At 39.0% G+C, this 19,369-nt stretch overlaps 1 protein-coding gene across 11 annotated transcripts in view; it reads right to left on the bottom strand.

Annotated features, from left to right (window-relative positions):
* Eph (Eph receptor tyrosine kinase) overlaps positions 1–19,369 on the bottom strand; it is a 195,264-nt gene that overhangs the window by 134,441 nt on the left and 41,454 nt on the right. The gene's annotated exons all lie outside the window — the stretch shown is intronic.

Genomic DNA, 19,369 nt, shown 5'->3' with positions numbered 1-19,369 from the left:
CGTCTTATTTTGGCCTCTAGAATCTCTCATTAAAATTTTTCCCAGGTGTGGCCGAACACCCTGTATACGCTCCTCGACTATTAAATGTCCCGGCGTTTAAAGTAGACCCAGAACGAAACGGTCCTCCCCTCTCATTTCCTTCATACAAGAAGCCTCGCCACAGAATAATTGAAAAACCCCGCGCGAGAACATAATAATATATGGCCCGGAGTCGAATAATCGGGAAAATATACAACAAACAAATTCTCATCGTGTTAAATTTTCGTTGGTTGCTGTACTAGCAGTTGGAATGAAATTCTGGCCAGCTCCTCCTAGCTTGGATCAATTAAGGGGAAACGCAAATCCTGCCCCGTGGATCGTAGCCGTGGCGTTTTATTCTAGCAATAATTCTGCATTAGCCGACGCGGCGTCGCGGCGCGGCGTGCGCCTTTCTTCGTTGGAGCGCCGTGGAAATAGAGGCGCGCTATCGATGCAGAGAGAACCACGAGGATTTCGCAACCGTTTCCATCGAGTGAAAGTAAGTCGCGCCAACTTAGCGAGAGCGAGAACCTCAAGTCCGAACGAAGGATCGATTCTCCTTCGAGCTTAATTAAGAACGTACGGAGTCATTAGAGCGGACGAAGCGCGTTATATCGAAGCCCCGGCGATAATTATAACTTGGAACTGCGCGAATCACGAGAAGCGTAAAGGAATAATTAACTACGTACGCTCGGAAATCTCCTCCACTATTGTCTCGCTTTCACTGATTCAGTCGCCGACGAACCGATATCTGCAAACATTTCTCGAGAGAGAGAGTTTCAACGAGCCGTGTTTTTTCTCTCTCTCGCACGCAGTACGCGAATTACACGAGAAATTAAATGGCATCCGAATTTCCGGTTTCGCGGTATATATCCTTCGTTTTCGATTTTCTACCAACAGATTACGACGGATCGTGAAAATTACCGGTGTTTGCTAGATCCCGGGCGCAGCACGAATGAAGTTGTAAAATCGCCCGGTTCACGCAACGGAAGTAGACACTTAGGAGAACGTGTACGAGATAAAAGAACAAAACCTGCTATCTACGTTCCTCGATAATCATCCATTCGCTTCCGCAATAACGGGCTCATCTGCCTATTTTTCTCGCGCTTCGGTTCGACGTGAGTATGACAAATCGATCAATCTCCGAGGAACAAACGAAACCTCAATTAATTATACTGGTCATCCACTGCTACACCGAATCGAGCTAATAATTTTCAATGGAACGAAACATTTAGTTTTTCTGACGTGGGTGAAAGCAAGAATCGTTCACGCGTTACCGGTTAAGAACGAGAAATATTCACCTTCGTTTTGAGTCGGCAGTAGTTGTAATTTCAAAGACTGCTTTTTGATTTTTCTTTCTCCTACTCTCGTGATGTATTTTGCCATAATTTCAATAATAAAGACTATCGGTATTTTTTTATTTTTTGGACTTGGAAATCTTAACACTTTCAACTATACATAGATACTCGTATCTAAAGATTGAGTACAGACAAATAATACTAGATAAAACATTGTACCATCCTCTGTTGTACACCTATGCATACTTGTTTCACAGAATCTACGGATGTAATGATTTTTCATACGATGAATCGACACGACAATTGACGTTGTATGGTTTTTCCCTACAGACCTAATGACTTGTTCGACAAATCTGAACGGAAGTAATGCACTCGATCGTAAGAAGAAACGCTTCTTCTTCGACGCTCGTACTTGAAGATTGTCGTACATAGAATCTTTTCAACAGGTTGCTGAACGATCGTACACGTACCAATCTGTGCTACAATAAACCTGTAATGCGCCAGGTTTTTTTATAGGATTGTACTGCTATTCGATGCGACCGTGGCGTACAACAAATTGTACAATTCCGAACATTTTACAATGATCGTAAATACTTGGATCGATAGAGCAACAGTTGAGTATATTTAAATTCGTACTAGGTCCTCTTCAGGACATAAACCGAACATAAACTGGATCAATTTCTTAATTCCATCTTTCTCACCTCGTAAAACTAAAAAATAGAACGTATCGACCAAACGATCAAACGAAAAATATATTATTTGCAATTAATTATTTAAAAAGTTAAATATTTTTTTGATTTTATAACATAAAAGTGTATACATTTATTTGTATTTCAAGGGAAAAAACGTCATTTCATTGATTTTGAAGATGGCCTATGTCCAATCATAGCCATAAAAAACATATTATTTCTTAAATAATGTTAATTTTGCTAATTGGGATGATGAATTTGACACCAGTAGAAACCCAAAAACATTATTCAACTGTCATCTGTTACCCATATTTTTAAATTTAATCCAACGCAAAGCCTTCGGTATCACGATTCGAACATAAGTGGACTTGCACCACTTCCAAAATAAACGGCTCATATTTAGCTTTTGTTCTATCAACAAAAGAATTTACAAATTTCACGAATTCCATTGAACGTATGAATAAATAACGTCATAGTTGTATAACTTACGGTACAATAAATCGTTGCACTTGTGACACCCATTATGACACTGATTCCTAAGAAACCTTCTTCTAATCGCATATTATCTCTGCCATACTCAACGTTTTTATCAACCGATATTTTTAACCTATTCCAGAGCTTCCCAAACGTTTATGGGCCGAGACCTACTTTCTATATGGATAATTTTTCGCGACTCCGTCATATTTTAAAGTGACTCCATATTTTAAAAGGAAGAGAGGTTGAATAAAAAATATTGCTCTCTTACTTTTAAGTTAATATCTGAAGAGATCAATGTTAATATTTAATAGAACTCGCGACTTTGGAAATTTATGGCCTATCCTATTTCTCATCCATTTACTAACCCTGTCAGTGACCTATATCGATTTCCTCCTACTTCGACTCACTATGTAAATATTTCTATCCTTTATTTAGGTTATCAATCCACTTTCCATTCCAAGTTATCAGGGATTGTCATATGGTTGTGTCACGCGACAGGTTGTACAACTCCACGAGTTTACAATAACCGTTCAAACAGTCGTACCAAGATAGTTGTGCACATAATTGTGGAGAAAATTATTACCTACGCGAGCCCTGTAACTAGCGATAAGAAAAGGACAGAATCAATAGCAGCTATACGAATAATACAGAATCAATACTATCGATATCAGTCCACAAATTATAATCTGATATCGAACAGTATCAAACAGAATTCATTTTATTATTAATAGCTACTTTATACTCTTACGAAAGTATTAAAAGTGAATTTGATATTCTCTTAAATTTCCATTTGTTCATTGCCAAATACTTCATTCTATAATTTAATCTAATTTTTATTCTGCCACTAACGAGTAAAAATTTGCTTATTTTTTATTCGATATTCAATATTTTTATCTAGATAAGAATTTTCCCCTAGAACTAGCAACTGTTTAGAATTGGGGGACAGTGTTCAATTCCAGTATTACACCGTAAGCCACGTATATATATCGTAACTTTATTGTACGATATAAATACAATAATAATGGTTGAACGATACATGAAAACACGAGTGGCAACAATGAGGAAATTTCCGAAGAAAATCATACGAACGATAACAACGTTTATTGGTCACTAGAATCGTACTGCATACAATTATTCAGGAAATAGTTTCCGAACGACTAATACAATACAATCGGTGCAAGTTTAATCAAAAGACTAAAGTATGACCAGGATATCAGAACTGCTTTATCCATACGCGGGACAATACTAGCAGCAAATATAATGAAAATTATGGAGTAAAATAAACTCAGGAAGGAAAACATTTTATCCAAGAGAAAAGTATTCGTATTGTTAGAAGAACTAGGTAAGCTTCTAGTAATTGCATGCACTTTGCCTGAAAACATTTACCACATAATGAAGATAGCGGTTTCTATTGTACGAAACGTTCAGAATAGAATAACAGAAGATGCACCTTTCATTTTATTTAGAATAGTAGAAACAAAGAAGCAGGATGTAAATTCTGTTCTCCATATTGTGATAATAAACGTAATATAACTCGTTGTGGATGCACTTATGTTTTATACGAGGCTCGATATTATTGTTCCAATTCTAATAAATAATATTCTATTTAGTATTCTATCTTAGTGATCCCTCGTTAATGTTCGCTGGCTCGGGGAGGTACTATTAAATTGTCGATTGTTATCTTTGTTAGGCTTGTTTATTCTATGAATTACATATGTAGTTTCTGTTAGAAATTGCACGATTTTCGTATGGTAGATCAACTTCGAAATAGCGAAGGCTGATTTGTTAATAACAAATCTATGTTACGACGCCTCGTAATTTTTCCTATGGGTGGCCGAACACCCTCTATAATGACACTAATCATAGTTGGGTTATTATAACGCAAAATTAAGGGAATACCTAGAACGCTAGATTGAAAAATAATCGGTAATTTTTTCTTTTTCCTAATCTATCGAAATACCAAAATTTATTCTTCGAGGAATAAAAAAGAAGAGTAAAAAAGAGTAATTGTTCAAAAATTTAGATTCGTGTTCACGTGCTTCATTTTATATACATATCACAATTTTTACCTTGTCTTACGTCAATTATTATACTATGGCTGTACCTAGCTTGCGATTTTATGCATCTATGTCAGTTTCATTTCGCACAAGTGCGTATATTCTAAACACATATGTATACTCTTTTCGTGTAAAACTGCTGAATAAAATTCGCAGCCTACTTAATTATAAATTTATGTAAAAGTGTTATTTCGTATGTAGAATACGTTTCATTTCACAGAAGTGCGTATATCCTAAATATTTTTTATTCTCTTCGTATAAAATTGCCGTTATTTAAATTAAAGTTTGGGAACTTTTGGACGTACGTACAAGTTGATATTGAATTATTTCTAAAAAGGGACATTTAGCCAGCAGCGAGGTCCCGAAGCTGTAGCTCGTTCGGTTGAATCTGCTCCCGCGAATAGAAGGTAGAATAAATTGCGCGCGGCGTTCGGTTTTGTCCTTCGATTTGCATTCCCTTATTTCTGCAGGCGAGGTGGTTCAGTTACAGAAGGAAAAGAAAGGAAATTCCGAGTCCACTATCGGATATTATCCGGTCCGCGACTCGCGGAGCCGATGATAAAGCTAATGGCGTCCTCCTCCGCCCCCGTCAAGTCCATCAGTGATCAGTCACGCGATCCCGAGGAGCCTCGTGCGGCCGGTGGCTCGTTCTGTTCGTTTTCTGCCCTCGGTAGAAACCGAGCCGTCTCTTGTGCAACGGAACAAGCCGTTATCGGGTTTTCGCCACCACGCCAGGTGATCGAACGACGAGAAAAAGAAGAGAAGAACGGCAGAAGGAGGAGACCAGACCACGGGCAAGGAAGAGAGGTACGCTGCAGGTGATAGGCTAATGGTAATCCACGTTCCTCTCCTTATCCGGTCGCGGTGACAAACGTCTTGTACGCCGATCGCATGCGTCAAAATAGTTCAACCATTAGTGGTGTCCCGCGTGGTCTCTTGGCCAGGGTATCGAAATTTCTCCCCATCGTGGAAAAGAGGGAAAATAGGAAGAGCGTGGGACTGGCTGGTCGGACGGTCGTAATTTATATACGGCTCTAATCTGGACGATAAGCTGCTCGTCGTTCGCGCCTCGTGGCCACGTTAAACGCAAGGAACGCGTTTTTCCATCGGCAAACAGAGGAGACGAGGAAAGCGGGAGAGTGCGTGGGTGATATACTCGAGAGTCGTAACTTTGCTCGCGATGCCTACCCCACCAGCCCTATATTTCACGGGAGGGGTTGTTGCTGGCCAAACTTCCCTGCCCCTGTGTCCACCGCGTCCACCCCCGCGGCAGCAACGTTTCTTTCTAAACACCGCATAGGAGGCATGCCTGGGAGTCGAGAGGGCCATATGGCTCTCGTTTCGAGTTATCTTTCTCGGTCTTTTCCCCCCTCCTCGCGGCATTCACCTCGCGGATCTTCTTCTTTTGCTCTATATTTGGAACCGGCGGATAACTTCCTCGAATACCGGGGCGAGCGCCGCGCCGGGCCGGGCCGGGCCGGGCCGGACCACCCCGAGCAGTTCGCAGCACGTCGTTACGAGTGTTTATTGCCGGTCGGATGTTTTTTTAACGACTGACATTAATAATGCGTGGCCGCGCGCGCGCACCGCCCCGGCTACAACCGCCGACGAGATCGAGTTTTAATCCTCTTAGAATCTTAAACGGCGCGCGATTTGAATTTATAACACTGTAATAACTTACCAAGCTTTTACCCGCGTATCTTTCCGCGCGTCGTTTCCTGCCGCCTCGTCGCGATGCAAATCGAGCCGATCAATTTTTCTTACCGGGATCTGTCTACTATTTTTTATTTATTTCAACGCTTCTATCTAGGACAAACTAAACGACCCATCTAATTCCTATTTCAAACGTTCCAAATATAATATAATTTTATTATAGAAAGATTCTAATATTCCTTCCATTGAATTTACTCTTGTACATCAATTTTTCAATGGAGTAATTTCTCTATTTTACTAGAAATAATTCTTTTTAGAGGATGTTTTTCGGTACATAAACACCGTGTAAAAGAAGATTAAAAATGCTAGTATTTACAGCCTTTCCCTCTCTTGAATATACAGAGTCCAGTGCAGTAATCAAGTACATATCTCCGAGTTTCTGAATGTTATAGGGTGTCAAAAATGATCTTTTCTTTCAATTTATGACCAAGAAAAAAGCTACAAAATGTATGTAGTTATCAACCTCTTAATCGTGTTGTTTATTTAACATAAGTAAATACAACTTTGAAACATATATATTTTTGGGAACAGCATGAGACGAATATTAACCTGTATCATATTCGACTTGTAAAAAAAATTATTAGGGCTATAGTGGTATATAAATTTTAATAAAAAGTAACTTGTAATTGTACCTACTTTGGTATAATATATTATAAAATAGTTGCAAATTGTACTATTGCTTTAAAACCACAATTGATACGTATTGACAATAGGATTAAATCAAACTTAAAAACTGTAAGTAGAGATCCATTTGATTCAAGTCCATTTATTGAAACGAAATATTACTCGGTGCTCGATTAATTGAATTCCTGTATGATTGAATTCACCTATCCGAACGTAAACTCCAGTTAATTGAATGAAAAATCAATAGGCAGTGGGGAGAATTAGTGAACTTCTATTATGTGAGCGATCCACTTATATGGATTGCTTATCCTCTAACGGGTTCGCATAAATGGAGTCACTGACGAATCTATTTTAAAATATATTTACAAACGGCAAGTGTTAATGTTAATGTATAACATGTACACAAATTTAGACATTAAATCTTTAAAAAATTGAATTGGATTATACGTTAAAAATAAAACAAGCTCGAAGAATCATCTTGATTGCCAATGTTGAGTTAACAAATATAAAGAGAAAATTAAGAGTTAACACCAAGTACCAGTTTTCAAGAACAATAAGATATGTTTTTCAGTGTTTCTAAACATGCATGATTCAAACGACTTGCATACATCGTCGAGTATAAGAAAAAGTTATGTTTCTTACGGAGGTGTAAAGATAAATACGCGAAATACGCCTGGTGTGCATAACCTTTACTGGCTGCCACTGTACAAGTATAATCACTTCCGGTATGTTTCTGCATCAGTTTAATTATATCATTGTCTGTATGAAATGTAATCGTGTTATACAGATTAATTAGCACTAACAAAAACTTGGACCTAACTCCAGCTCGTCGCAACCCCTTGACAAAACACAGAATGACTTTTCAGAGTGGTTTACTTACGTCAACGAGTACAAGGTTGCGGCTGGGAGAGATTAAGCTCAACAACTTCTTTTGTTAATACCAATTAACCTCTACCTTGTGAGCCAATTACATTTCGTGTACATAATAACATAATGAAACTGGTGCAGAAAACTACGGGAAGCTACAATATTATTACAATGGCGGTCGGTCGAGGATAGGCACACCATCTTACTTTCGTAAGAAACACAAAGTTTTCTACTCGATGACGTGAGTAATTCACCGCTCTCATAGTGGTTAAATTAAAAAATCAACAAATAAAGAGTTCTTGGAGGCCCCTTCGTTCATGCATTATTTATTTATAATTTTGTTTTCATAACTTCAATCATTGTTTGTAATTGTAAGTATGTTTTAAGAATTTCATTTTTGTCCTTTCTTCGTTGAGAATCCATCGAAAATGCGGGTCCTTATGCAAATTCATATTTTTATTAATAGAATTAGCGAAATCGGAGCGTTTGTAGAGGGTTGTCTCAACCCCAAAAATATAATAATTCGTATCTTGCTTTAAGTACTCCTTACATTTTTGCATGTTAAGTGCATTCTGTAGTTTTTTTAAGAATTAAAATTTCCTATAAATGCATTAACGTTCGCAGTCTACTGATAAGATACACGTTTGTTGCGTAACTGCTTTACGAGTTTCAAAGGGGAACTATAATATAATGTAGGATTCAATAAAGAGAGTTGTATTTCGAACAAATGTACAAATGATATAATTATACAGGATATTCGGACACTCATGGAAAAAATTTTAAAGGGAGGTCAAAATCCTACGCACTTGTGAGAAAAAAATTCGCGTAGGTGGACAAATTTTATTAATAATTTTGTTAATAACTTGTTAACGAAGCCTCCATCAAGAAATTGATATTGTTGATTTTCGTCTTATTTTGCCCTCTAGAATTTTCCCTTAAAATTTTTCCCAGAGGTAGCCAAACACCCTGTATAAACGAATTCAAAACAGACCAAGCACATAATCTTTTAACATAAATTAATAATTAATATCACGTAAGAATCACGTCTGTCTTTCACAACCACTCGTTTCGTTCTCCCTGTTGTCTCGTTGTTCCTGGTTACAACCCTTTTGCACGTGAATTACCATTCAACAAAACTACAACGCGGCACAAATCTCCTACAATAATAACAGAAACTGAAGATGTAGAAATTTCTGTTTAGACGATGCACCACGGGCGACCAAAAGCAATAAACGATGACAAGAGAACTTACACTGAAGTTTAATGTTTTTCAAGCGTGTGTCATTTAAAGAAACTTGATCGTATATTAAAATGTATATTTTGTGAAATCGATAGTCGAATTTATTTAAAATAAAAACTTTCCGTTGAAAGCGGACGCTCAAAACTAAAATCTCGTTAGGTTCGCGAGAGATCGTAACTTAATTTTCTTTTTAAAAAGTGAAATTCTTGTTTCTTGCAGACATTCCGAAAATCAAATTCCGTCCTCGTTTTCGCTGCGGGCCGATCCGTTGATAAAGCGAGCGGCCGACCCGCGCTTTTTAATTACCGGGAATATTAAATGTTTAAAGTTAAATTGCGTCTAACGAAGGATCGAGCAAGTACGAGAGGAGTTTCAGAGGGTCGAGCCCGCGTCTGTCCCCAGAAACGACGCGACGCGACGCGTACACTTACTTTATCCAATAAATAGAGGCGAACGAAAGTTCTCGACTGGAAAGTTTGAAGCTTTTGTCGGTCTCGTCTGCCGAGGCTCGGAGTTCCTCGAAACGAAATTATTCCTGAAAGGAGACGCGCGTTTCTGTTTTCTACCCCGGAGCATTATCAGGCTCGTCTGCCGTAACGGCCGCGCGACCACGCACAATGCGCATCCTCTAAATTATTTCTTCTTCCCGCAGAAACGATCAAATTTGTCGCCCCCATCCTTCCGAGCCATTCTTTTGTCGCTGGAAACTGGTGGAAAAGGAGCTCGCGGCAGGAAACGATTCGTCGTGGAATCCTAGTCGGCGTTTCCGGATTATCTCGCGCGTCTGGCTTTCGTGTGTATTCCTACTCCCACGGCTCGTTCGGCCCGCATTTTTGCGTAGCGTGCCGACGTTAAGGGTAGAGCATCGTCCCGTGACATACGGAGGGTCCCCGAACGCCATGTTTCCCCGGGATCCCTCTCGGGATTCGGGATACGTCTCGCTGACCGACCAGACATACATACTTTGCTCTGCTCGACCTTCGAGACTCGGATATTTTCATCCCTCGCCAAGAATCGTGAAAAGAGGGTGGATTCGTCGAGAAATCGACATCGGGCAATCTCTCTGTTTCCTTAAACTCGGAACACGGGGCCGTCCAGGAAACCGGCTCGTTTTAAAATTCCAACGAAACCGGAATATTTCCGTGGATGAATTTTCCGCGCGATAAATCCCCGCCATTGACAAAGGGGACCGGCTCGACTCGCTGAATTTTAATAGAGGCGTCGATACCGGTGCCCGGGCCGATGCAAATCCGTGTTCGTAGCGCGCTTTCCCGATAAAAATTCATTTTGAATACCATCCGGCCGAATCCAACTTCTCAAACGGACGGCCGCGGGTCGATGCTCCGAATATGCGCCGCGAAATTGAACCGCTCTCGGCCTCCCCGCGAGTAACAAGAGGTGGGGGGTGCCAGGAGATACGATAATGACGGTGCGTGCGTTTTCGAGCGATCGTCGTTCTCTCGCGACAGGAGATACGAAACCGGGCACCCTCCACCGATCTCCTCGATGAGAGCAGACGAGAGAGCAACGGGATCGCGCGGAGGATGTTTTCCGCAAACGACACCCAAGCGACAGAGGGAACGCGGAGATTGGTGAATCGTAAACTGGGGTCCCACGGACGATCCCCGAGCGCGTCCCAGAGGAAGCAAAGGCAGCATGGGGTTTCCGCCCGCAGCCCCATGCACGATGCTCGACCAGCGATCCACAATGGGGGAATCCTCCCATTAACGACCGACCGTTCATTAGTCCTACACTCGCTCGGCAATGGTTTGCGTCGAGGTCAAGTTGGCCTGCGTCGTTTTAAGTGCCGCGCACCTGATACCACGATCCGTCGCTATCGTCCATTTCTTTAACCTCTCTTTATATTGGCTTCTTCCTAAAGTAATTTCGTTTTTGCCTTCGTGAAAGGGAACAATTTTCTTATAATATTGGTTTGTGAATTATTGGGTTCTTTGGAAAGTAGTTTCGTTTTCTTACCGACAGAGACGTTATTGTACTTTTTAACCAGTCAACTTTATTCTAAACAGGGTGGGGCGATAATTACGTCCACCTTGAATATCTCCGTTATTTCTAATAATATAAAAAAATGTTACATTACAGCACGACGGCAAACCATAAAAGGAATACCGTGTCGTCCTAAAGTATTCATGAAATTTTTTTATCATGACCCACCAATTGCTTATAAATATTAAATTCTCCTTTTCCTTTGCGTTTTCTCCATAATGGATCAACATTAAATCTCCTTTTCTTCCATTGATTTCTCCCATCGCATGATTGCTTGTACGAAAAATCGTAAAGTTTATGGATCCTATTCCGCTTCAACGCTTCTGTTTCAAGGCTTTTATAGAGAGAATGTTCAAATATGGCTGTAAAACTTTCGTAAAAATCAACGACTCTGAATTTACTACGGATGTCCGAGGACACGAAATCAACACGCCCCTAAAATTCGCCTATCCCTTGGTACGTTCTCGATTTTACGACGAACGAAACTACTTGTCAAACAGTCCTTCTAACCAACGAATTTACACTAAAACCTGATAAAGTTAAATACGATAGAGACATCGTTTGTAACAAAACAGACAGTGGATAAAAATAAAGATCAGAAAAATGTAATAACTGCTGGGACACAAGCTGGAAAACAAAAACCTATGGTATATGTATAACTCTGGGAACGTGCTACGTTAATAAGTATCTTAGTAAAGATTCTAATCAAAAACATTGTGTATCATATTAAATGCACCCTATTATATATCTCTAAACATACGATCTACAACAATCTCAATATGAATTGTGTCATCGAAAAAATTCAAAGGTATGCAACAATTTATCATGATAAACTCTCGCGATATTGTAATCCTATCTCTAAAAATTTCACAAACAAAATGGCCTACTATGCACCGATAAAAGTGACCTCTTTTCAAGCTGTAACCCGTCATCCAATTCACTTATTGTAATTACAATATTGCACCTTCTAAAAATCAACGCTGTTAATAAAAAAGAAACACGAGCTAAAAATTGCAATATCGTTCTTCCAACAACCAATCTAACGACACGCGTTTCTCGAAAATGTTCTTTTAAATTAACGTCTAATAATATTTTCATATTTTTAACATAGTTCTAGCAAAATATAAAAATATAAATTAAAAAGGAATATAAATACAGCCTATGTGGAGAAAATGCAAATTACCTAAAACAAAAATCCAGATAGGGAAATAAACCTCAAATTTTCAAAATCGAAAATGAAAATATGGATTCCTTAGATAAAACTTTTGCTTTTTCCTAAAACAAAGTAGTTATTTTATATATAAATATAAATTACTCTAATAGTTATATCGCATATTAAAAGTTACAACATAATTATTGCCTGGTTGGCGAAAAGTCATGGCGTTCGTGACAGACGGCGAGAGTTTGTAACACACTAGTAGAATTCAAGCATAAAAAGCCTCTTAACGGAGTAGTTTTTAGTGCTGTGAAACCAATTTATGAAGACCTCAGTAACGAAGAGTTATTAAGTCGTTTTTCAGGAGGTTTCGCATAAACTAGCAACAAAAGTAATAATTTTGTCGTGTCGTTGATAGTACTTAAAATACATTCAGGTGATAAAACTATTTTCAATACTCAGTTTGTAATTTTAACGATGGTCTTGTAATTATTATGGAAATAATACAAGTTAATAGGCTATAATTGTTACAACTCTTGCGTCCAAGCAGTAGGATGCTCTGAAACTGCCTAAAGAGGTTAAAAAAATGTCAAAGTTAATTAGAGAAAAGGTAGACAAGAGGCTGACGTGAATGTGAAAAGGTAATTTCCTCATTCTATACACTAAAATCGTAAACTGACGCGACGACTAGCCTCGATATTTTCTTAAATTCTAGTGTGAAAAATTCTTAAATTAATTCTTTGGTATATTTGTCATGTTACGTTATGTGTTACGGTTCAGATACGTTGTAAAGTACAAGTGTCAGTCATAAATGACCGTTATGACAGTCTTCTCAAAATGACGCTTTTAACACTTTGATTGTCGTGTCATCCATATACGGGCGATAGGATTTTCCACTATGGAAATAGAAAAATTAATTCTCAATTTGAGATGTCGAGGGAGATAAATTTGGGTAGAATTTGTAAAGTTTAACAAAGTTAAAAAAATGAAGTACCGAAGTAAATGTTAGATTATGCAATTTGCAATGGTCTAAAATGATACATAACTAAAAATAATGGTATACATACGTTCTACAATTTTGAACAGATTCGCTCGAAAACTTGTTATTAAACAACTTTGGAATATTTGAAAATTATGCTGGAAACTAAAATGGGTAAATGTTTCGTGTAGGGTGGGTAACCCGTAACCGCGAGAAACGAAGAACTCGCATAAGGTTCGAGGAGAACGTTATTGGCCGTTGGCATTGCGAGTTTTATTCGACATTGAGGGACATTGTGCCACGTCGCGACCGACGACGTTTGCCAACTCTGGTTAACCTTCGCCAAGAGGCGTTCGCCTGGAACTGATATCTTTTTTATCGTCCATCTGGTATCGCTACATTCCGGATGGCCATCTCTGTCGTCGAGGGCCGATTGCTTTATCGAGAAGCTTCCGGTATCTACGCAACCGACTCCAAGGATCAACGAACCCGCTCACGGGCGCGATCGAAACGTAACGCGCGAAGCGTGGAAAATTGAGAAAGAGAGAGGGGAAAAAACACCGCGAGCCTGGTATTCTTGGGAGACGAGAGCCGCTCATCGCGACGACAGGGTACACAACGCTCGATGTTTCTAGGTCGAGAATTGTGAGAATACAGCGAGGGAGACTTTGTCGCTGAAGGACAAAAGCGGCGCGCGTGAATAGATGATTAATCCTCCGGGAATGAGAAAGAGGGACATACGCGGTGACGAGAATATACCTGCTGGGTAAAACGATCGCGGAGGAATCTCGCCTAGCTTTCGAAGGCCTTTTGGTTTTCAATTAAACCGGCCCCGTGGGGACCGGTGGAAGACTTTCACCTCACGCTAGATAAGACTCGGCGCGCGGCGTCGATCACGACCAGATGGAAGCAAACTTTCACTCGTCATCGATTCGCTCTTTCCTCGAAGAAGACGTCAAGGGATTTAGACGCGTCCGGTTATCTGAACTCGAGTAATGGCTTCCTTTCCTTTATTGCCGCGTCCGTGCACTCCCGGGGTCCGTCTAGCTACGAGCAGCTAATAATCGTTATTCGAGTCCAGTCCACGGCGATTACCACGCAAACTGCATACCGCTTTTTGTAGCCGCGACAGAGCCAACGTTGAAATTCCTTGATATATACCCCGGCATAGATATAATTTCCTCCGTTGTATTCGGGGGCACGTAATCTCCTCGCGGCTGTTTCCGCGTATATTCGTCCGGATCTAACTATAGTATCGCGGCACGTTATGTCATTTTCTCGAAAAACACGCCGACAGCCTGGACCTGCTCAGGCCAGGGAACATACGTGCCCGGAATTACGATCCTTCCATCAGCGTCGGGACGCCACGCAACTCGCGCTCCCCTTTCGACCGTCGACCGTATTGCTCGAGACGCCACCTGCCAGCCTCGCGGCAGCTAGTTTATATTTAGTTTCCCGAGTTTGGAAAACTCTTAATGGATTCTTAATGACCCGGACCGGGCTCTGCCGAAGATGAGGACCAGACACGCCGGGGAGGCCAACGAGGAAACCAACAGCTGATACACCACCGCGCAACGCCTCCTTCGTGTTCGTCGCGCGACTGATGACGATGGCGATTACTGACTCGACCAGGACGAAAGGCTACGCTTCGTCTCTTATAAACCCCACAGACCCAACAATCATTTGTACAGCCATCCTTCCTGCGACTGTTTCAGCGACGCACAGTGGTTTCGATCAACCAAAAATGCGAACAAACTTCATAACTTTCCAACATTCTTCTTCTTCTTTTCCTGGTTTTCTTTTACGTCGTATCGACGTCTGGATCATTAGCGACGATTAACCCCTTGACGTACGATTTCATTTCAAATAATTTCTCAAACGTATACTATTTAATTTTCTTTAAATTTGTGCATACAAGGAATGGTCGCGAAAGAGAATAGATTTGAGACGAGTGAGCTTCTCACATTTGTATCGTTAAATGTTGTGCCATAGATTTTAGTCGCTCACGAATTTCAAGGGATTCCTTATATGGTCCTTGAATGTTAGGCTCGTATCTGACCTAATGCCATAAACCTGTCTTTCACTATTTCATTAATGGCGACAATAATATTGTTTTTTAGCTCGTCAATCGTCTGTGGTTTAACTTTTTAAAAACCTCATAGGAGAAAGTCTAACGGAGTTAGATCGCATGATCTTGGGGGTCAGTTGATGTTTCCTCCTCGAGAAATCGGGCATCGAAAACAAGCTCGAACAGAACTTTAATGTTTACAATAATTTTCAACAATTTGTACATGTTGTCGCACAGTGTAGCGTTCCATGACGATTTCATTATCTCTAGTGAATCAAACCGTTTAGCCGTTAAAAGATGTGACACTCAATTTTAATAACCTTATATCTTCCAATGCGTTGTCATATTTTCTATATATTTTTCTCAGGTACGTGTAACTTTACAAAAATTTTAATAAATATCAAATAAACATTCAAATATATAAAAACGACTTTTGATTCGCTAATTTTTAAGCACTGAATAGCAGAGTTGGAGGATCGAAGAAACAGTTGCAATCGTCAGTTCTGTCATAGTCGAGTCGTCTGTTTCTCCACCGAACGGAAATCAGTTGCATCTGGATCATGAAATGGTCCAGTCCATAATCTCGACCGAAGCACATTATTCATGATCCTCGAAAGCAAATGAGCGAAAGAGATAAATAATAGTGTATACATATAAGTCGAATCACAGTGTTGAATGGTGTAGAAAGCTAGCGACAGAATTTTCTCGTCGAGACTCGATAAAATATTAAATATTCGTGCTGGAAATGTAGGAAATATTCATTCGTTCTCCAGGGGGTGACCTTTTCTCCGACATGTGTGCCGAAGTACTTTTTGAATGTTCATAGACATCAAAGAGTTGTAGCTTATGGAACGTATACAGAGGAAAATATAATCGTACTATGCTATATTTACAACAATAATTAGGACAAATTGTCTAGCAGCAATAGGATTTTGTTTTTAACATTTGCGTGTTTCGCTAAATGTTTGAAAATTTGTATACGTTGCAACCAACTAGAATCATTCGCCGCTCCAATAACACCTATAAGACCATCTGCCAGGAAGCGAAGGGACCCTGATAGCTTTTTCTAGGAACAAGTAACATCAGAGGAACTGCATTTCCATCTGCATTAATAGCTAGACGCATATGGCTACTAAAATCTTCCATTCATGTGAATCGACTCTACCGATCTATTTCGTTCCTTTGCATGCAATAACTTTATCAGGTTTTGGCGCAGAAATAACTCTATTCCCATCCGAATTATACATGCTTTGTTGAATTTGCAAGTTCTGGCAATACTTATCGATTCTGGCATGAATATCGAAAGACTCTGCTTTCTAGAAAAGGATTAAAACCAATCTGCACCAGCTGTTCGATTTTTACTTTATTTTCCTGGGAATTTCAAATAATTTACAGTTGCTCTACGAGCCAAGCTTCTTAATTATGTTAATATCAAACCAAACAAGTTTCAAATAAACATGGTGGATGCATTTTTTGAACATATTTGAAAATCGTTTGTCGTTTCAAACATTTTCTTTTCATATGTTAAAAACCATTCGATTTTTGTCAAAACATTCTTTTTCTATATCTAACCGTTTCCGAGTTGGTACTTTCGGGGTGAAACTTTGGAGGATGGTTTCACCCTTTAAACTTAAGTTACTGCAGCTAAAACGAAGTACGTATGTATTATTTTTGGCTGTTTTACAAGCCTACGAAGTTTCATCTAAATCGAGGTCGGATCATTTCAAACCATTAAAGATCGAGGAAGTACGAGTTTGGAATGGGTTGATGAAACGTGACGAGAAGGCTATAGAAAACGTAAACGTAACAAATCAGATTGGTAAAGCAACATCACGGAGAAAGCATTACGATGGATGAAACGTTATACCAATATTCTTGTGGGAAAGTTTCATTGAAATGGAAATTGAATCAAACAAATGACAAAATTTTCTTTTTTTGTACCCCGTCGAAGTTCATTAATCTCATATTCAGATTTATTTTCGTTAACATCTCATCTTGAGCAATGATTTTTATTTCTTTACAAGTATATAAAAGGATATAGGTAAGATTCCCGTTCAACAGGAATTTTATAGAAGGAAATCAATATTTTTATGTAAAATTTATTACCTCAAACAAGGCATCGATTAACGATTCATTTTAAGATTTTTTTCAAAATGGGGAATAATCTTTAAATATTTTTTGTACGAATTTAAACAAAATGAAAACATATTGGGTGGAAATTAATGACACTATTCGAGGTCCCATGATTTAGACCTTAGACTAACAATAATTATTGCATTTAATGCTACTCGATATCATAATACTCGTGGCAATAGCACTATTTCTACGCAGAAATGTTTACTTTATCGTGTAAAAAGAAATGTAGAAAAAATAAATGAAATATTTTTCTTTAATGTACAGCTCATATCCGTCTGTATTTTTGTTAGGACCACGTATACGATAGAATAAAAGTAATAAATAAGGAATCATAATGCGCTTTCACAAATGATGTTTACACATGAATATATATACCTGCGTCTACCCTTCTATTTATTTAATTACGCACGCGGATGTATTCGCATTTACGTATTTTATACCTATGCGGATGAACAAAGAGCTGCCTGGTTTTAATCGCTGCATGGCTTTAATGGTTGTTTGATAAGCGTGTAATATCTACTTATACTTCCGTTATAAACTAATTTAACAACCAATATTCTTTTACATGGTTTCCGTAATTATCTTTTAAACCGAGACACAACAGTCTCTAAACGAAGCGTATTATGACGTTAAATTTAATTATTGCCGTAGGTAATTATTTTTTATGTTTTTCTACTGAAGCGATAAATTAAGGATATCTTCGTTGTCTAAATAAATGAGTGATTCCGAAAGAGTCCAACCAGTTTGTTTTGCTTTTCGTGGTACAGAGGATTTAGATACGTCGAACTATACGTTATTTGATTTCATATTTCTGATATTGGTCCAGTGATTTCTAATTATTTGTTAAATCGATAGTTCTGTTTTTTATTATTTTTGTTATCTCATAAAATTATTAGTTTCATATAATTTGATCCAGGGTACTTTTATTTGTTTAGAGAGGCTTTAAGGCTATCTGGATTTAAATTTACCAAGTCATACAGTCACGTATTATTCAAAGGTTTATTAACCCCTTGCCATACAATGACGAGTTCTTGATGACATGTTTCACAATCATTAGGCTACTTACTCGTCGTCAAGTCTTATCTATTAAAATCAGCATATTTCTACATTCACCAAGTATTCGTAAAACAAATCTATTCTTTCTCGTGGCCATTTCTTGTACGAACAAATTTAAACAAAATTATATAGTACACGTTTGAAAAATTATTTGAAATTAAATCGTACGTCAAGGGGTTAATTGGCACTATTAGACCAAGTTTGAGACTGAAAAATGCTTGTTGGAAAGAATGTTCCTAAACTATGTTTCTATCATGGATTCTGATATTACGATTGTCGCTGTCGTAAATAAAGAACTTGTTAGCGTTTTTCCCCCAGAAAAATGTTGATGTAACGTTCGATCCATCGTATTGCTGAGACAATGACGTTGCTCTACCACTTGGCGCTGTTCGAAACATTTTTGCCATTTACGAAGAAGGTCATGTTGCTGACAAAGCAGCGCATAAATGGTTCTTACGATTTCAGGAGAGCAATTTTACCATAAACGATGAGTTGCGTTCTGGTCGATCGACTCGGTCGGACGAGGAACGTGCGGAGGTTTTGTTTTGTAATGATTCATGGCAATCAGCTCGTGAATTAGTCGAGAAGGTGCATTGCTCCGCTGTTCAAAGACAATGGTAAAAGTGGAAAAACCGCAATAATATTCTTTTGGTCGCGTTTGTTCGAGACATATGGATGAATATGGATGATGCGATAGTAGATGCGTTAATGTTTGAGAAGAAAGAGTTTTTCCAGGCGAACTCGCGAAAAGAAAAGGAAGGGTAAACGATTAACGAGAGATCCATCCCACCCCCGTTTGTAACTCGAAGCCAGAAAAACTTGGTATTAATTCTAATGGGGCGATATTTTATCGGGATAAAGCTGTCATTCGAGCGGAGGACATTCGTTATAATCTCGGGACCGGAAGAGAGATTACCGTCTACTTTGCTCGCGTCTTCCCGGCCCCCGAGATCTCCAACCCTTCAACCGCCATATCCCGGTTCTTCG

Source organism: Colletes latitarsis, chromosome 8 (genome assembly GCF_051014445.1).
Source record: "Colletes latitarsis isolate SP2378_abdomen chromosome 8, iyColLati1, whole genome shotgun sequence".
NCBI lineage: Eukaryota > Metazoa > Arthropoda > Insecta > Hymenoptera > Colletidae > Colletes > Colletes latitarsis.
The sequence above is the reverse complement of the archived record's forward strand: the minus strand, read 5'-3'. Positions and strand labels throughout refer to the sequence as shown.